This window comes from Bombina bombina, chromosome 12 (assembly GCF_027579735.1).
Source record: "Bombina bombina isolate aBomBom1 chromosome 12, aBomBom1.pri, whole genome shotgun sequence".
NCBI lineage: Eukaryota > Metazoa > Chordata > Amphibia > Anura > Bombinatoridae > Bombina > Bombina bombina.
The window spans coordinates 86,342,555-86,363,757 of NC_069510.1; the positions used below are offsets into that span (position 1 = coordinate 86,342,555).

Sequence of the window (21,203 nt, forward strand, 5' to 3'; positions counted from 1 at the left end):
ACGATGTAGCGTATTATGTCCGCCGCACATCAATAAATGCCCGACAGCATACTCTGTCGGCATTTATCATTGCACCAGCAGTTCTTGTGAACTGCTGGTGTAATGCTGCCCCCTGTCGATTCGCGGCCAACCGGCCGCTAGCAGGGGGTGTCAATCAATCCGATCATATTCGATCGGGTTGATTTCTGCCTGTGGCCTCAGAGCAGGCGGACAAGTTATGGATTAGCTGTCTTTATCATTCGGAGCTTAATAATTCGGCCCCATTATATCTCTCTCTATATTTATTTATTTTTTAGCTCCAATACACTATTGGGAGCTAGCTGCTGATTGGTGGCTACACAAATATGACTCTTGTCACTGGTTCTCCTAATGTGCTCTGTTAGTTCCTAGCAGCGAATTGCTGGTCTGTACCTGATTACAACTATGGGCTAAATTACAAGTGGAGCAGTATTTTGCGCTTCTGCTAGAGCGCTAACTCCGCTAGAATTTAGATTTTTCTCGCTAGTCGTGTTGCACTCGTATTACAAGTGAAAGTAAATTGTTTTTGCTCTAGCGGTAACCCGACTAGCTAAAAAATCAGAACTTAGAATATTGTGTGCATGTTCACCAATTCCCCCATAGAAGTCAATGGAGAAAAAAGAATGGAAAAGAAACACCCCACTCTCTCGCACACCTGATTGCATATTCTCAGTTGTGCTAACCTGACATGGAAATATGAATATTTCACATTCCAATGTTCTTCAAATAACAGACATATATATATACCTACCTTAGGCCGTAACAATGTAGAATTCTGCAGGAGGTGGTGCTCTGTGCTAAACAAGTGCTCTTATGACCTCATACTATTGGTGATAGAGGAAGTCACTAGGTTAGAGAATAAAATCAAAATTGAAACTGAGACTATTAAACAGAATAGTATGCACATCCTGTTGGAGGATAAGAGTCAGGATTTGGTTACCAAACTGGATGGTCTAGTCAGTAAGTACCGCAGTGATCTTATTGCATTCAAGAACAAAAAGCTTAACAGTGTAGAAACTGATTATAGGGAAAAACGTGTATATAAGTGGCTGCATGGGAAAGATGATCCTTCACATAATAGACAGCGTCGTAATTTGCGCCCCAGGAATACACTAAGTGTAGTAGACAGCAGTGGAGGAGATTCCTCAGGCCCAGAAAGTACCATTTCTAGTCAAACGAACACAGATTCTACAGAACATCCACAATCTTTTTTAGGAGTTGCGACACGTTCAGCAGCAAAACCCCCATCCATTCCCAGTGTAAGAAGAGAACAGAGGGAAGAAAGATCAGAAGTGGGGGCCATAACAAAAAAACAACCAGCAAGGAAAAAGTAAATATCATATTTAATCTAAGTAGTAGACACCTTAGTGAAGCAGAAGTATCTTTATTGAATCGGGGTCTATCATTCATACCGACTCCTAAAATGGACTCTTTTGATATGCTGGTTGATGTACACAAACTACAGAGGCAGTTGAAACTTAGAGATCACTTTAGAAATGATACATATGTCTCTGCTCCTTTTAAGAAAAGATCTACATTTGAACCTGCCAACACGCATAACTCTATTAGGGGATATACACGTGCTTTGAGTCATGACATCAAGCAGATACCACGACAAAAGGTATATTCCAATATGAGTAAATCTGAATCACAGGCATTGATAGACTTAAAAAATGACACATCTATCATCATCTGCCCGGCAGATAAGGGCGGATCAGTTGTCATTTTGGATTATACTGACTATAGAAATGAAGCACTCAGACAACTGAATGACAGCCATACCTACAAAAAATAATCTAGTAACCCCACAATAACATATAAAAAGGTTATTGACAGATTTTTACAGAATGGTCTTGAGGCAGGTATAATCAGTGAACAAGAACTTACATTTCTCATCACTGACCATCCAAAGGTACCTGTGCTCTATTTACTACCAAAGGTGCACAAAACTTTGAAAAATCCACCTGGCAGACCTATTGTGTCTGCCAGGGGATCGATACTATCCAGTTTGGCCATATACATTGACTCACACCTCCAAGAGGTTGTCAAGCATACTGAGTCCTATTTAAAGGACTCTCCAGACATGATTCGAATTCTCAAGGGATATATTGACCTACATGATGATGACATACTGGTCACCATGGATGTGGACAGCCTCTACACGGTTATACCTCATATTGAGGGTGTGGAGGCTGTCAGGTCCATGGTGACTGGTAATGTATTTTACAATGGTCCACCCATTGAATTTCTTTGTGAGATGTTGACATACTGCCTTGAGAAAAATTATTTTAAATTTGAATGTGACTATTTTCTACAGATTGCTGGTACGGCCATGGGTTCGAATGTGGCACCCACTTATGCAAACCTCTACATGGCGTGGTACGAGCGTGAACTGATGCGGCCATATGAGAATATTAACATCAAGTACTACACGCGGTACATAGATGATGTGTTTTTGGTGTGGAGAGGTGGTGAATCTGCATTGATTGAGTGGGTGTCACATTTGAATTCCATGGCCAGTCCTATTAGATTTAAACTGGAATACAGTGTAGCATCTGTACATTTCTTGGATCTCACTCTTTTTAAAGGGACCTTAAACACCTTCCATATTTAGTAAATATATTTTTTTTTAAGATTAACACTTGTTGACTATTATGTTTTTTATGATGTCACCAAAATCTTACTTTCAGATACTAAAGTATGCTCAATTAAAAAGAACATCTAAGCCACCGCCTCTATAACATGGTGTGCACCGCCATATTGTAACGTGCGTTGCTCTCTGATTACTGGTAACTGGAGCGTGCATCATGTAACTCGTTGAGTATTAGAATAACTGTGCCCACTGTATCTATGAAGCTCGCTCACGCGATTGATGAGAGCTGCGTGAGCAAGCTTCATAGAGATTTCAATGACAGCCGGGTTGGAGGAGCGCATACTTTTGAATAGGGTGCTGCCACTGCCAGATATCTTGAACAGGCAAGGAAGTGTCAGGACCGCTGCAACCGCTGTGTAACGCTGACCGTGTGTCTTTGCTAATGCTGGAGCGTGATGTCTGCATGCGTGCACGCTCACAGCAATAAGCAAAGACATCCGGTTTAGTGCACATCACTTTCCTCAAAGTGCAAAACGGTATATAGAGACACTGAATTTTAAAATAGTATAATAAAAGCAAGGCTTTAATTTATAAAATGTATATAAATAAAACAATGCGGTTTGGCTTAATTATATAAATTCTGCATTATGAGTTAAAAAATATGCTTACTTGATGACAAGTGTTTAAGGTCCCTTTAAGGTTGATTCAGAGGGTGTAACTCGATTTGGCACTTCTCTCTATACTAGGCCAACTGACCGCAATTCCTTGTTGGATGCGAGGAGTTTTCACCCTCTGCACCAAAAGAAGGGGATTCTTACCTCCCAACTTACTCGTGTCATCAGGAACAACAGTGAGTTGCCTATGATGCAACAACAGCTCGAGGAGATGAATGCCAAACTAGTGGAGAGGGGCTATGCCAAGGAGATGGTCAAAAAGGCACAGGATGACCTCATGGATCCTACTAAGTCAGGAAGGATGAAACGCTCAACAAAATCTGACCCTGAACAGATCAATATGGTTACCACATATACACCAAGCTCCAGACATCATTTGGGAGGGTCTCTGCCCCCAGAATAGCATACCGAAGAACAAGCAATCTAAGGGATATATTGGTCAAATCAGACCCAGTGAAAAACTACAAGAAGGATACTTGGCTCAAGCCCATGAAGATGGGCTGTTTTCCCTGTTCGGGATGTATTACTTGTAATGGTATGCTTAGGGGCAACTCTTTCCAGCACCCTCACAACAACTACAGGTTTGACATCAGGCATCGTTTAACATGCACTAGTACATATGTAGTGTACATGATCATTTGCCTATGTTCCAGTGTCTATATTGGCAAAACCGTAACAACTTTTCGTGAACGCATGGCGAATCATCGATGTGCGATACGTTAGGCCCTCCGCACTGGTGAATCTGATCAGCCAGTAGCAAGGCACTGCCTTCAGCACAAACATGCGGTCTCCAGCTTGCGCAGATGCTTATTGATCACATACCCCCCCTGTCAAGAGGCGGTGATAGAGGAAATCTCCTGCTTCAATGTGAAACCAAGTGGATCTACAGACTGAATACCATCTCCCCGTATGGCCTTAATACCTCTCTGGACTTTAGTCCTTTCTACTGACATATTACACATCTGTACAATAATAAATCTACGATCACATTCATCCTGCAATGCTCAGCTGGTTATATGGACTTCAACATGGCTCATAATGGCTCTCACATTGGTTCCTATGTTTCTACCATATGACAATTAGGTATGAATGTAAACTGGTAGTTTCACCTATACATGTAATTAGATACTGTTATCTGATGCTATGACATAAAATTAAACACAGATCTATTACTGTTTTTAGGATTGATAGCAATGTTGCATTGATACACATATGTACATAGTTAATTTTTTAGTTTTTTACTTTGTCATTTTTCTGGAATACTGCGCTGCTATGTAGGTGCTTGATCCAATATTACAGATATATGGGTATTGTTACTCAGATGTAATATATATGGATGTGCTTCACAATATAAACATTCAGCGCTGTATACTTCAGAGATGACAAAGTTGCACAGAGATACACTAGCGTTGCCGCATGTACCGTGTTTTGTTTACATGTTGCTATGGCAACTTCGGCTCTACGATCTCACAGGGCGCATAGTCTAACGCGCCTTGATGACGTCAGACGCCGACTTCATTCACGGAGATTTGGCGGCATGCAGTGTATACCAGGGGTATTTAGGTGGTGGATTTGAGTAAGTTATTTAGGAAGTTTTAATATTTACTCTTTGCTACATTTGATAAAGGTACAACAATTGTCCGAAACGTCATGTTAATGTAACTTTTTTCTATGGATCAATAAATGAATTATGTCTAAAGACCAGTGAGTGCCTACGTTCTTGGGAAGGATACACATCATTGGTTTGTAGTGCACCTAGGCGGCTGGATCAAGTAAGATAGTGTTGTCCTTAACTTGGACTGTATATATATATATATATATATATATATATATATATTATATATAGGTATCAATATATATATATATATATAGAAATATCTATTTATAAATACATAGAACATATTCTGCTATGTGCAGAACATAGGACTGTCAAATATTTACAGTAAATACATAGTTAAACACTTTATTAAAAATTAATATTGCATAAATAGGTTTTTATATGTTTTTATCTACTTAACGGCAAAAAGTGCTCCAATGCACTTAAATATATATCTCTAAATATGTCTATATATGTGTACATATATACACATAAATACATATATACACATAAATACATATATACACATAAATACATATGTACGCATAAATACATATATACACATAAATACATATATACACATAAATACATATGTACACATAAATACATATATACACATAAATACATATATACACATAAATACATATGTATACATAAAAACATATATACACATAAATACATATGTACACATATATACACACACGCACATATATATATATATTATTTTATATATATATATATATACACATACATATACATCTTTAAACATGTATCTGTATGTATCTCTATGTTAAAACCCTTTGGTTTTTATAACTTTTGTTTGCAATATTTTTTTAATAATGTTTATTAGATAGTTATTATTATTATAACTGTACTTTGCAATGAATTTTGTGCAACATTTTATTTTTGCAAACCAGTTAACCACAGCTCTGAGATTGCGGTAATGATTCTAGCGTAAATCGTGATTAGCGCTCATGCGATCCCATCTACTTTAACCTGTAACTGTAGTTAAATACATAGTTCTATGCAAGCAACAGCACTATAATAAAATTATTTAACACGTTACTTACAGCATTTTCTTTTTGTACTTGTATATCCCTTTAAAAGGAAGACGTAAAGCTCTTACTGTCTTTAATAAAATGTACCAGTTTTTTATGGGAAGACTCAAAAATAACTTTTTATCATATTTATTTCCCAGGGCTAGGTATTTGTAAGCGTGCTGTATTCCTGGCATTACAGCACGTATTTACACAGAAGATGTCACATAATGATGACCTCATTTAAAAGGGCTGGGAACAGAGAAGTCATAAAAAATCTAAAAAAAATACTAAAACACAAAGTAGCAGCCAGAATGAAAGGAGATAAAGAACATTATATAATTGTTAGAGCTGCTAGCCTTTTGAGGAAGAAAAGGGAAAAAACTTAAAGGGACATTAAACACTTGGAGATGGTAATATAAAATGATAAATCATATAAATTTAAAAAAATCCTCTGCAATATACTTTCATTTGTAAAAAATACCCACAGAGAGAATGTAATTCCCAGCACACAATAATGTTATGAAAAAACAAGGGAAAAATAAGGCACACAGATTATGGTAAAATAATCATATATATTTATTAGATCAACATCCCAATCCACATTTAGTGGGTCACAGCTTAAGCCCGGCTAAAACCAGCTAAAGTACACACCATATACACAATCTAAAAAATAAAGTAACTATGGTACATGAACCTGTTGAAAAACCTACCTAAGCATGCGTATGCTCACATATCTTAAGACTAGAGCTAGCCTATAAAGCAATAAAGCGTTTGAGAAATGTACTAATAACAAAAGGATAAGTAAAGTAACAATTATCTCAAAACCCAAAAATGTCCAATTAAATTAAAAATATTTAGCAATGTCTTTGCAAAGGCTTATTAAATACATAGCTCACATAGCCATACCAGTGGTTTGAGCTTGTGTCTTGTGTTTGATTTGCTTTGGTCTTATGATTTTTTAAGCCCCGCCCACCACATTTCAAATTTTATTCCGCGGGGGGGGGGGGTCCCTCTTTTGAATTTGGAAATGTTGGGAGGTATGCTGTAAGGCGGATTACATACCAGGATGTACCACGCTCTGGAAGCTTTTTCATAACATTATTGTGTGTTGTGAATTACATTCTCTCTGTGGGTATTTTTTTACAAATTCAGTATCAAGGGTGGCACCAGTAGTAATACTGAGCAATACATTCTACTCTCTCATACTTATGTGTTTAATATTCTTTCATTATTTATGTTGTTCCCTTTTCCTGTAATTCCAATCTGAAATTGTGAGCTTTTCAGTTCCTGTTAGAAATGGAAGTGCAGAACACTGTTATATTCCACACAGCCATTGGCTGCACACTCTAGTGACCTATTTATAACTGTCCCTAATTGGCCACAGCAGAGAAGGTAACCTAAGTTACAACATGGCAGCTCCCACTGTTTTATAGACACTAAAACTTACACTTATTATGGCAATATTTAAACAACTAATGAAACTTTAAAAAATACATCTACGTGTTATTCTCAGACTAATCTTTTCTTTAAATGCATCATTATATATAGTACTTACTTACGGCTAGATTTAGGGTTCTGCGGCCAAAGGGGTGCGTTAGCTATGCATGCTCCCCCCCCCCCCCCCGCACCTTTTAAATACCGCTGGTATTTAGAGTTCACAGAATGGCTGCGTTAGGCTCCAAAAAAGGGAGCGTAGAGCATATTTACCGCCACTGCAACTCTAAATACCAGAGTTGCTTACGGACACGGCCAGCTTCAAAAACGTGCTCGTGCACGATTCCCCCATAGAAAACAATGGGGCAGTTTGAGCTGAAAAAAGCAGCGTTCAGCTCCTAACGCAGCCCCATTGTTTCCTATGGGGAAACACTTCCTAAGTCTGCACCTAACACCCTAACATGAACCCCGAGTCTAAACACCCCTAACCTTACACTTATTAACCCCTAATCTGCCGCCCCCGCTGACACCTGCATATTATTATTAACCCCTAATCTGCCGCTCCGTACACCGCCGCAACCTACGTTATCCCTATGTACCCCTAATCTGCTGCCCCTAACATCGCCGACCCCTATATTATATTTATTAACCCCTAATCTGCCGCCCCCGCTATCGCTGACACCTGCATATTATTATTAACCCCTAATCTGCCACTCCGTACACCGCCGCAACCTATGTTATCCCTATGTAACCCTAATCTGCTGCCCCTAACACCGCCTACCCCTACATTATATTTATTAACCCCTAATCTGCCGCCCCCAACGTCGCCTCCACCTACCTACAATAATTAAAACCTAATCTGCTGACTGGATCTCACCGCTACTATAATAAATGTATTAACCCCTAAAGCTAAGTCTAACCCTAACACTAACACCCCCCTAAGTTAAATATAACCCCCCTAAGTTAAATCTAACGAAATAAATTAACTCTTATTAAATAAATGAATCCTATTTAAAGCTAAATACTTACCTGTAAAATAAACCCTAATATAGCTACAATATAAATTATAATTATATTGTAGCTATTTTAGGATTAATATTTATTTTACAGGTAACTTTGTAATTATTTTAACCAGGTACAATAGCTATTAAATAGTTAATATCTATTTAATAGCTACCTAGTTAAAATAATTACAAAATTACCTGTAAAATAAATCCTAACCTAAGTTACAATTAAACCTAAAACTACACTATCAATAAATTAATTAAATAAAATACCTACAATTATCTACAATTAAACCTAACACTACACTATCAATAAATTAATTAAATAAAATACCTACAATTAAATACAATTAAATAAACTAAAGTACAAAAAATAAAAAAGAACTAAGTTACAAAAAATAAAAAAATATTTACAAACATTAGAAAAATATTACAACAATTTTAAACTAATTACACCTACTCTAAGCCCCCTAATAAAATAACAAAGACCCCCAAAATAAAAAAATGCCCTACCCTATTCTAAAATTAAAATAGAAAAGCTCTTTTACCTTACCAGCCCTTAAAAGGGCCCTTTGCGGGGCATGCCCCAAAGAAATCAGCTCTTTTGCCTGGAAAAAAAACATACAATACCCCCCCAACAATACAACCCACCACCCACATACCCCTAATCTAACCCAACCCCCCTTAAATAAACCTAACACTAAGCCCCTGAAGTTCTCCCTACCTTGTCTTCACCTCGCCGGGTTCACCGATCCGTCCACCGAAGTCTTGATCCAAGCCTCTGAAGTCAATCCAAGCCCAAGCGGGGGCTGAAGAGTGACGTCCATCCTCCGGCTGAAGTCTTGATCCAAGCGGGCAGAAGAGGACATCCGGACCGGCAAACATCTTCATCCAAGCCGCATCTTCTATGTTCTTGAGGTCTTGAAGATCAGCCGGTCATCATCGGATTGAAGAACATAGAAGATGCGGCTTGGATGAAGATGTTTGCCGGTCCGGATGTCCTCTTCTGCCCGCTTGGATCAAGACTTCAGCCGGAGGATGGACGTCACTCTTCAGCCCCCGCTTGGGCTTGGATCAAGACTTCAGAGGCTTGGATCAAGACTTCGGTGGACGGATCGGTGATGAACCCGGTGAGGTGAAGACAAGGTAGGGAGATCTTCAGGGGCTTAGTGTTAGGTTTATTTAAGGGGGGTTTGGGTTAGATTAGGGGTATGTGGGTGGTGGGTTATAATGTTGGGGGGGGGTATTGTATGTTTTTTTTCCAGACAAAAGAGCTGAATTCTTTAGGGCATGCCCCGCAAAGGGCCCTTTTAAGGGCTGGTAAGGTAATAGAGCTTTTCTATTTTAATTTTAGAATAGGGTAGGGCATTTTTTTATTTTGGGGGTCTTTGTTATTTTATTAGGGGGCTTATAGTAGGTGTAATTAGTTTAAAATTGTTATAATATTTTTCTAATGTTTGTAAATATTTTTTTATTTTTTGTAACTTAGTTCTTTTTTATTTTTTGTACTTTAGTTAGTTTATTTAATTGTATTTATTTGTAGGTATTGTATTTAATTAATTTATTGATAGTGTGGTGTTAGGTTTAATTGTAGCTAATTGTAGGTATTTTATTTAATTAATTTATTGATAGTGTAGTGTTAGGTTTAATTGTAACTTAGGTTAGGATTTATTTTACAGGTAATTTTGTAATTATTTTAACTAGGTAGCTATTAAATAGTTATTAACTATTTAATAGCTATTGTACCTGGTTAAAATAAATACAAAGTTGCCTGTAAAATAAATATTAATCCTAAAATAGCTACAATATAATTATTATTTATATTGTAGCTATATTAGGGTTTATTTTACAGGTAAGTATTTAGCTTTAAATAGGAATAATTTATTTAATAAGAGTTAATTTATTTCGTTAGATTTAAATTATATTTAATTTAGGGGGTGTTAGTGTTAGGGTTAGATTTAGCTTTAGGGGTTAATACATTTATTATAGTAGCGGTGTGGTCTGGTCGGCAGATTAGGGGTTAATGCTTGAAGTTAGGTGTCGGCGATGTTAGGGAGGGCAGATTAGGGGTTAATACTATTTATTATAGGGTTATTGAGGCGGGAGTGAGGTGGATTAGGGGTTAATACATTTATTATAGTAGCAGCGCGGTCCAGTCGGCAGATTAGGGGTTAATAAGTGTAGGTAGGTGGCGGCGACGTTGGGGGCGGCAGATTAGGGGTTAATAAATATTATGTAGGTGTTGGGGGTATTAGGGACAGCAGATTAGGGGTACATAGGGATAACGTAGGTGGCGGCGGTGTATGGAGCGGCAGATTAGGGGTTAAAAAATTTTAATTGAGTGGTGGCGATGTGGGGGGGGCTCAGTTTAGGGGTACATAGGTAGTTTATGGGTGTTAGTGTACTTTAGAGCACAGTAGTTAAGAGCTTTATAAACCAGCGTTAGCCCAGAAAGCTCTTAACTACTGACTTTTTTCTGCGGCTGGAGTCTTGTCATTAGATTTCTAACGCTCACTTCAGCCACGACTCTAAATACTGGCGTTAGAAAGATCCCATTGAAAAGATAAGATACGCAAATGGCGTAGGGGGATCTGCGGTATGGAAAAGTCGCGGCTGCAAAGTGAGCGTTAGACCCTTTCCTGACTGACTCCAAATACCAGGGGGCGGTAAAAACCAGCGTTAGAAGCCTCTAACGCTGGTTTTGACGGCTACCGCCAAACTCTAAATCTAGCCCTAATTGTTTAATGTCCCTTTAAATGGAGTAAATAGCAATTAAAAAAAAAAAGACAAAATATATTTATTAAAACATATATGCAAACATTTTATGCATTTGCAAGAGCACTAGTCATTTCAACACAATATCATGAGAATAAAGCAAATTTGATGAAGTAAATTGAAAACCTTTTCTTTAAAAAAATGTAATGCTCTGTCTGAATCACAAAAACAGAATTTATGTTTACCTGATAAATTTCTTTCTCCAACGGTGTGTCCGGTCCACGGCGTCATCCTTACTTGTGGGATATTCTCTTCCCCAACAGGAAAAGGCAAAGAGCCCAGCAAAGCTGGTCACATGATCCCTCCTAGGCTCCGCCTACCCCAGTCATTCGACCGACGTTAAGGAGGAATATTTGCATAGGAGAAACCATATGGTACCGTGGTGACTGTAGTTAAAGAAAATAAAATATCAGACCTGATTAAAAAAACCAGGGCGGGCCGTGGACCGGACACACCGTTGGAGAAAGAAATTTATCAGGTAAACATAAATTCTGTTTTCTCCAACATAGGTGTGTCCGGTCCACGGCGTCATCCTTACTTGTGGGAACCAATACCAAAGCTTTAGGACACGGATGAAGGGAGGGAGCAAATCAGGTCACCTAAATGGAAGGCACCACGGCTTGCAAAACCTTTCTCCCAAAAATAGCCTCAGAAGAAGCAAAAGTATCAAACTTGTAAAATTTGGTAAAAGTGTGCAGTGAAGACCAAGTCGCTGCCCTACATATCTGATCAACAGAAGCCTCGTTCTTGAAGGCCCATGTGGAAGCCACAGCCCTAGTGGAATGAGCTGTGATTCTTTCGGGAGGCTGCCGTCCGGCAGTCTCGTAAGCCAATCTGATGATGCTTTTAATCCAAAAAGAGAGAGAGGTAGAAGTTGCTTTTTGACCTCTCCTTTTACCTGAATAAACAACAAACAAGGAAGATGTTTGTCTAAAATCCTTTGTAGCATCTAAATAGAATTTTAGAGCGCGAACAACATCCAAATTGTGCAACAAACGTTCCTTCTTTGAAACTGGTTTTGGACACAGAGAAGGTACGATAATCTCCTGGTTAATGTTTTTGTTAGAAACAACTTTTGGAAGAAAACCAGGTTTAGTACGTAAAACCACCTTATCTGCATGGAACACCAGATAAGGAGGAGAACACTGCAGAGCAGATAATTCTGAGACTCTTCTAGCAGAAGAAATCGCAACTAAAAACAAAACTTTCCAAGATAATAACTTAATATCAACGGAATGTAAGGGTTCAAACGGAACCCCCTGAAGAACTGAAAGAACTAAATTGAGACTCCAAGGAGGAGTCAAAGGTTTGTAAACAGGCTTGATTCTAACCAGAGCCTGAACAAAGGCTTGAACATCTGGCACAGCTGCCAGCTTTTTGTGAAGTAATACCGACAAGGCAGAAATCTGTCCCTTCAGGGAACTTGCAGATAATCCTTTTTCCAATCCTTCTTGAAGGAAGGATAGAATCCTAGGAATCTTAACCTTGTCCCAAGGGAATCCTTTAGATTCACACCAACAGATATATTTTTTCCAAATTTTGTGGTAAATCTTTCTAGTCACAGGCTTTCTGGCCTGAACAAGAGTATCGATAACAGAATCTGAGAATCCTCGCTTCGATAAAATCAAGCGTTCAATCTCCAAGCAGTCAGCTGGAGTGAAACCAGATTCGGATGTTCGAACGGACCCTGAACAAGAAGGTCTCGTCTCAAAGGTAGCTTCCAAGGTGGAGCCGATGACATATTCACCAGATCTGCATACCAAGTCCTGCGTGGCCACGCAGGAGCTATCAAGATCACCGACACCCTCTCCTGCTTGATCCTGGCTATCAGCCTGGGGATGAGAGGAAATGGCGGGAACACATAAGCTAGTTTGAAGGTCCAAGGTGCTACTAGTGCATCCACTAGAGCCGCCTTGGGATCCCTGGATCTGGCCCCGTAGCAAGGAACTTTGAAGTTCTGATGAGAGGCCATCAGATCCATGTCTGGAATGCCCCACAGGTGAGTGACTTGGGCAAAGATTTCCGGATGGAGTTCCCACTCCCCCGGATGCAATGTCTGCCGACTCAGAAAATCCGCTTCCCAATTTTCCACTCCTGGGATGTGGATAGCAGACAGGTGGCAGGAGTGAGACTCCGCCCAAAGAATAATTTTGGTTACTTCTTCCATCGCTAGGGAACTCCTTGTTCCCCCCTGATGGTTGATGTACGCAACAGTCGTCATGTTGTCTGATTGAAACCGTATGAACCTGGTCCTCGCAAGCTGGGGCCAGGCCTGGAGAGCATTGAATATCGCTCTCAGTTCCAGAATATTTATCGGTAGAAGAGATTCTTCTCGAGACCAAAGACCCTGAGCTTTCAGGGATCCCCAGACCGCGCCCCAGCCTATCAGACTGGCGTCGGTCGTGACAATGACCCACTCTGGTCTGTGGAACATCATCCCTTGAGACAGATTGTCCAGGGACAGCCACCAACGGAGTGAGTCTCTGGTTCTCTGATTTACTTGTATCTTCGGAGACAAGTCTGTATAGTCCCCATTCCACTGACTGAGCATGCACAGTTGTAATGGTCTTAGATGAATGCGCGCAAAAGGAACTATGTCCATCGCCGCCACCATCAACCCGATCACTTCCATGCACTGAGCTATGGAAGGAAGAGGAACGGAATGAAGTATCCGACAAGAGTCCAGAAGCTTTGTTTTTCTGGCCTCTGTTAGAAAGATCCTCATTTCTAAGGAGTCTATAATTGTTCCCAAGAAGGGAACCCTTGTTGACGGGGATAGAGAACTCTTTTCCACGTTCACTTTCCAGCCGTGAGATCTGAGAAAGGCCAGGACAATGTCCGTGTGAGCCTTTGCTTGAGGAAGGGACGACGCTTGAATCAGAATGTCGTCCAGGTAAGGTACTACTGCAATGCCCCTTGGTCTTAGCACCGCTAGAAGGGACCCTAGTACCTTTGTGAAAATCCTTGGAGCAGTGGCTAATCCGAAAGGAAGCGCCACGAACTGGTAATGTTTGTCCAGGAATGCAAACCTTAGGAACCGATGATGTTCCTTGTGGATAGGAATATGTAGATACGCATCCTTTAAATCCACCGTGGTCATGAATTGACCTTCCTGGATGGAAGGAAGGATAGTTCGAATGGTTTCCATCTTGAACGATGGGACCTTGAGAAATTTGTTTAAGATCTTGAGATCTAGGATTGGTCTGAACGTTCCCTCTTTTTTGGGAACTATGAACAGATTGGAGTAGAACCCCATCCCTTGTTCTCTTAATGGAACAGGATGAATCACTCCCATTTTTAACAGGTCTTCTACACAATGTAAGAACGCCTGTCTTTTTATGTGGTCTGAAGACAACTGCGACCTGTGGAACCTCCCCCTTGGGGGAAGTCCCTTGAATTCCAGAAGATAACCCTGGGAGACTATTTCTAGCGCCCAAGGATCCAGAACATCTCTTGCCCAAGCCTGAGCGAAGAGAGAGAGTCTGCCCCCCACCAGATCCGGTCCCGGATCGGGGGCCAATATTTCATGCTGTCTTGGTAGCAGTGGCAGGTTTCTTGGCCTGCTTTCCCTTGTTCCAGCCTTGCATTGGTCTCCAAGCTGGCTTGGCCTGAGAAGTATTACCCTCTTGCTTAGAGGACGTAGCACCTTGGGCTGGTCCGTTTTTACGAAAGGGACGAAAATTAGGTCTATTTTTTGCCTTGAAGGGCCGATCCTGAGGAAGGGCGTGGCCCTTACCCCCAGTGATATCAGAGATAATCTCTTTCAAGTCAGGACCAAACAGCGTTTTCCCCTTGAAAGGAATGTTTAGTAGCTTGTTCTTGGAAGACGCATCAGCCGACCAAGATTTCAACCAAAGCGCTCTGCGCGCCACAATAGCAAACCCAGAGTTCTTAGCCGCTAACTTAGCCAATTGCAAAGAGGCGTCTAGAGTGAAAAGCATTGATTCTGTCCATAATCTCCTCATAAGGAGGAGAGTCACTATCGAGCACCTTAAGCAGTTCATCAAACCAGAAATATGCGGCAGTAGTGACAGGGACAATGCATGAAATGGGTTGTAGAAGGTAACCCTGCTGAACAAACATCTTTTTAAGCAAACCTTCTAATTTTTTATCCATAGGATCTTTGAAAGCACAACTATCCTCTATGGGAATAGTGGTGCGTTAGTTTAAAGTAGAAACCGCTCCCTCGACCTTGGGGACTGACTGCCATAAGTCCTTTCTGGGGTCGACCATAGGAAACAATTTTTTTAAATATGGGGGGAGGGACGAAAGGAATACCGGGCCTTTCCCATTCTTTATTAACAATGTCCGCCACCCGCTTGGGTATAGGAAAAGCTTCTGGGAGCCCCGGCACCTCTAGGAACTTGTCCATTTTACATAGTTTCTCTGGGATGACTAAATTTTCACAATCATCCAGAGTGGATAATACCTCCTTAAGCAAAATGCGGAGATGTTCCAATTTAAATTTAAATGTAATCACATCAGATTCAGCCTGCTGAGAAATGTTCCCTAAATCAGTAATTTCTCCCTCAGACAAAACCTCCCTGGCCCCCTCAGATTGGGTTAGGGGCCCTTCAGAGATATTAATATCAGCGTCGTCATGCTCTTCAGTAACTAAAACAGAGCAGCCACGCTTACGCTGACAAGGGTTCATTTTGGCTAAAATGTTTTTGACAGAATTATCCATTACAGCCGTTAATTGTTGCATAGTAAGGAGTATTGGCGCGCTAGATGTACTAGGGGCCTCCTGAGTGGGCAAGACTCGTGTAGACGAAGGAGGGAATGATGCAGTACCATGCTTACTCCCCTCACTTGAGGAATCATCTTGGGCATCATTGTCATTATCACATAAATCACATTTATTTAAATGAATAGGAATTCTGGCTTCCCCACATTCAGAACACAGTCTATCTGGTAGTTCAGACATGTTAAACAGGCATAAACTTGATCAGAAAGTACAAAAAACGTTTTAAAATAAAACCGTTACTGTCACTTTAAATTTTAAACTGAACACACTTTATTACTGCAATTGCGAAAAAACATGAAGGAATTGTTCAAAATTCACCAAATTTTCACCACAGCGTCTTAAAGCCTTGAAAATATTGCACACCAATTTTGGAAGCTTTAACCCTTAAAATAACGGAACCGGAGCCGTTTTAAGCTTTAAACCCCTTTACAGTCCCTGGTATCTGCTTTGCTGAGACCCAACCAAACCCAAAGGGGAATACGATACCAAATGACGCCTTCAGAAGTCTTTTATAAGTATCAGAGCTCCTCTCACATGCGACTGCATGCCATGCCTCTCAAAAACAAGTGCGCAACACCGGCGCGAAAATGAGACTCTGCCTATGCTTTGGGAAAGCCCCTAAAGAATAAGGTGTCTAAAACAGTGCCTGCCGATATTATTATATCAAAATACCCAGATAAAATGATTCCTCAAGGCTAAATATGTGTTAATAATCAATCGATTTAGCCCAGAAAAAGTCTACAGTTTAAATAAGCCCTTGTGAAGCCCTTATTTACAATCGTAATAAACATGGCTTACCGGATCCCATAGGGAAAATGACAGCTTCCAGCATTACATCGTCTTGTTAGAATGTGTCATACCTCAAGCAGCAAGGGACTGCAAACTGTTCCCCCAACTGAAGTTAATTGCTCTCAACAGTCCTGTGTGGAACAGCCATGGATTTTAGTTACGGTTGCTAAAATCATTTTCCTCATACAAACAGAATTCTTCATCTCTTTTCTGTTTCTGAGTAAATAGTACGTACCAGCACTATTTGAAAATAACAAACTCTTGATTGAATAATGAAAAACTACAGTTAAACACTAAAAAACTCTAAGCCATCTCCGTGGAGATGTTGCCTGTACAACGGCAAAGAGAATGACTGGGGTAGGCGGAGCCTAGGAGGGATCATGTGACCAGCTTTGCTGGGCTCTTTGCCTTTTCCTGTTGGGGAAGAGAATATCCCACAAGTAAGGATGACGCCGTGGACCGGACACACCTATGTTGGAGAAATAAAATGTTTGTGTTTCATATCCCTTTAACTGTTTTAATGTGGGGGGTTTTCTTTTCTTTTTTTTTCTCATGTAGACGGTTTTATACACTGAAATCAAGAGCACGGAGCGCAACCTCGATTCAAAGTAAAGTAGATATATTTAGTAACAGAGCACATAAACAAATGCACTTACTAAAAAGATATTCTAAAAAGGCCCCGAAAAAGAAAACACTGTTCTCTCACGGCTTCACTCGACTCATCTGGCAGGCGGCTCATTTAACAACCTTTTTCAGACTATGATGTAGTCTTAAACCCAGTAAGTAACCCACTGTATTAAATTACGGGTACAACAGAAATCATTAAAGAGACAGTCAACTCAATTTTTTTTATTTCTTTAAAAGGTAGATAATTTCTTTATTACCCATGCACAGAAAACATGGTTATAATAATATACTTTTTACCTCTGTGATAACCTTGTTTCTAAGCATCTTCTGACGGCCCCCTGATCACATGACTATCTATTGACGTGCATTTAAGCCAATTAGTGCTGTGTTAGATTCCCCGGGCGTAAGCACAATGTTATGGGGAAAAAACGGAAAACAGAGCATGGGTATGAGCAAGGGAAAAATATATTTATTGAATCATGGAACTTAAAGGGACACTGAACCCAATTTTCTTCTTTTGTGATTCAGATAGAGAATGCAATTTTAAGCAACTTTCTAACTTACTCCTATTATCAATTTTTCTTCATTCTCTTGGTATCTTTATTTGAAATGCAAGAATGTAAGTTTAGATGCCGGCCCATTTTTGGTTAACAACCTGGGTTGTTCTTGCTGATTGGTGAATAAATTCATCCACCAATAAAAATGTGCTGTCCACAGTTCTTAACCACAAAAAAAGCTTAGATGCCTTCTTTTTCAAATAAAGATAGCAAGAGAACAAAGAAAAATTGATGATAGGAGTAATTTAAAAAGTTGTTTAAAATTGCATGCTCTATCTGAATCACAAAATAAAAAATTTGGGTTCAGTGTCCCTTTAAAAAAGCAAGTAAAAAACTAAATGTAGAGAGGGGACAGACGCATTTCGGCTCACGCCTTCATCTGTGACCTGAAAACATTATTAGACTGAACATCATCTGATTGGGCCAAACACCTGGAAAGAAACCTCCCATTTAACTCATACAATGCTTGTCCACTAAAACAGGAGAACAGCACATAAGACACAACATAAATACTCCAAAAGAAATTGTGTTTGCAATAGTATAACATCAATACAATAAAAAAGTTAATAATATTAATAATGTAGCCATATGCATATACAAAAATAATAACAAAGAGGTAATATTCGTTAGTATAATTAAATCAGGACAAAGTCAATTTATGTAGGGAATATGTAACACCATGTGTAATTGGCACCCACATGGAAAGAAAGCAAATGGAACAAACCAAATATAATTCTTTATTGGATAGACTGGTGTCTTGTAAAGCTTGTCCAAAAATTATTCATATTCATCGGTCCTTATTTGATACTTAGATCCCTATTAGTAGACAATTAATGTCAATTGTGTGTGCTTAATTTAATAATATTTAATGTGAACCTGCAAAAGTGTGTAGTATGTGAGCAGACTGAATGTAAATGTCCCTAATGAAAAACTAAAAAGAAGAAGGAAAATGCTCTGTTTAAGTACAATAGTGGCAAAAAAAGGTGATAACAATGAACATAGTAATGGCAAAAGTGGCAACACTGTCATGGCCATCACAAGTACTAGGGAAACCAGATCAAAGCTAGATATCAATATTTACCAGAAGGCGTTAGTTAGATATTTGATGTTAAAATGAAAAAAGGGGGCAGGGCAACCTTTATATAATATTCACAAATTGATAGTGATAATAATGATGGAAAGCAACAATGTCAATAAGACCTTATCTGGGATATATATCTGCCAATGGTAATCCATTAACTCCAGACATTAATAATGTCAGAGTCAATATTAAAACCATAATGCACCATTGTCTTTAGGGTGAAATTCCAGAAGGCCTCCTTCCTGGACAAGAGAACATCCAAATTGCCCCCACCCCCTAGGAGGTCTTTGTATATGGTCTATGACAAGCCACTTAAAATTCTGAAGGTCACAACCATGCTTCACAATCAAATGTTCTGCCAAAGCTGAACATGGAGTGATATTAGTTATATCATTGAGATGCTCCCTAATCCTCACTCTAGCTTCCCTGGTTGTCATACCTACATATTGAAGGTTACAAGTTTGGCAGGTATTTATAAACTTATTTATTTTTATAAACTATAGTGGGCTTTTCTCCAATTAGTTCATTCAATATAGGATCCCTCTTGAGGATCCTCCAGTGATTGTTAATAGCTTGGCGGATTAATGAATGAAGCCCACTATAGTTTATGAAAGGGCACCCAATCTCAAAAATATCTTGGCAACTAGCAGAATTGTTAAGAACAAAAATAACCCTAGGCCCATCCGTCACCCTAAACCTACTATTAATAATATGTCTAATAATAAGCCAGTAAACAACCCTTATCACAAAATTAGAAGAGGAGCCTTTAAGTGTGGTATAAAAAATGGCAAAATATGCCACCATATTGGCCATGGACAGACTCACTTTACCTCTCATACAAATAAAAAACATTATCCAATCAAGAATGTACTAACTTGTGCTTCCCACTATGTAATTTATTTGTTGACCTGTAATTGTGGGATTCAGTATATTGGTCGTACCATCAGGCATGTTAGCCATCGATGGTCTGAACACTCACGTAGGGGCATATTTATCAAGCTCCGTATGGAGCTTGAAGCCCCGTGTTTCTGGTGTGCCTTCAGGCTCGCCAGAAACACAAGTTATGAAGCAGCGGTCTAAAGACCGCTGCTCCATAACCTTTCCGCCTGCTCTGAGGAGGGGGACAGCGATCGCCAGAAATCAACCCGATTGGGTTCATCGACACACCCTGCTAGCGGCCGATTGCCCGCAAATCTGCAGGGTACGGTGTTGCACCAGCAGTTCACAAGAACTGCTGGTGTAATGCTGAATGCGGAGAGTGTAATGCTGTCCGCATTGAGCGATGTCTGTCGGACATGATCCGCTAATCAGATCATGTTGGACAGACATTTGATAAATAGGCCTGTAGTGTCATTAACAACAAAAAAAAATCACATAGTGTAATTAGACATTGCCACAATAAACATAATGGCAATCCAGATTGCTATGTTATTACCCCCAATGAACATATACCCACGTCATATATGTACAATAGATTTCTGAGACTTAGGCAGAGGGAGACTTATTTGATCCACAAGCTGAAGACACTTCATCCATTGGGACTTAATATGAATATTGATTTGGCCGCTTTTTAGGCCCTTCAGCTTGTGGATCAGATATGCATCTCTTCTCCTATTGTATCTATATACCCTATTATCTGCTCTCTGGTTATGATTATGATTGTTTTATTATGTTAATTATCCCTGTATTTCATCCCTGTATTTGGTTGTGTTATTGTTTTTGTTGCCTTTTGGCTTATTTTTGTCCTTATTCCCATACATAGCTCATGTTAGTTCCCCTTTCCGTTTTCTAATTAGGATCCTATACGTATATTTAATTACTTGATGTGCTGTGGTTTAGATTAACCCTACAGCCTTTCACATATTATATTTTTAGTTACACATGTAAGTAGTAGAGTAATAGTTTTTTAGATGAGTCACGTTTGATTAGTGGTCTATTATGGTTTTATTATATACATAGTCTATCACTTATATAATCTATACATATAGCCGTTGTTTGTTTTATTCATGGTTAGTACACTAAATTCTTTTATCCTTATAATTAAATATTCTGCATGTCGTCACACTCCTTTGTGAATTGGTTCACATCGCCGGTCCTTTGGTCCAATGGCATCTGGTATCCAGATGGGCGTGTGTCTTCCTGATCTTCAGATTGGTATTACACGATCAAGCGTATTTACTTACGTGTCCGGCAGTGATTGGACCCTCGAGCCAATGTAGAGACCCATTGAGGTGTGAACAATTGGCGGGTGTGTCAGCACTTAAGCA

At 39.5% G+C, this 21,203-nt stretch overlaps 1 protein-coding gene across 4 annotated transcripts in view; it reads left to right on the forward strand.

Annotated features, from left to right (window-relative positions):
• The window catches only part of AVPR2 (arginine vasopressin receptor 2), a 309,022-nt gene that overhangs the window by 126,479 nt on the left and 161,340 nt on the right, over positions 1 to 21,203 (forward strand). Inside the window, exon 2 of one of the 4 annotated variants that reach the window (XM_053695609.1) lies at positions 17,230 to 17,279. The exons of 2 other annotated variants lie outside the window; for them this stretch is intronic. The gene's annotated coding sequence lies outside the window, so the exon portion shown is untranslated. Of the gene's footprint in view, positions 1 to 17,229; positions 17,280 to 17,302; positions 17,451 to 21,203 lie in introns of those variants that run through there. One more of the 4 variants, XM_053695611.1, reaches the window with a different exon arrangement.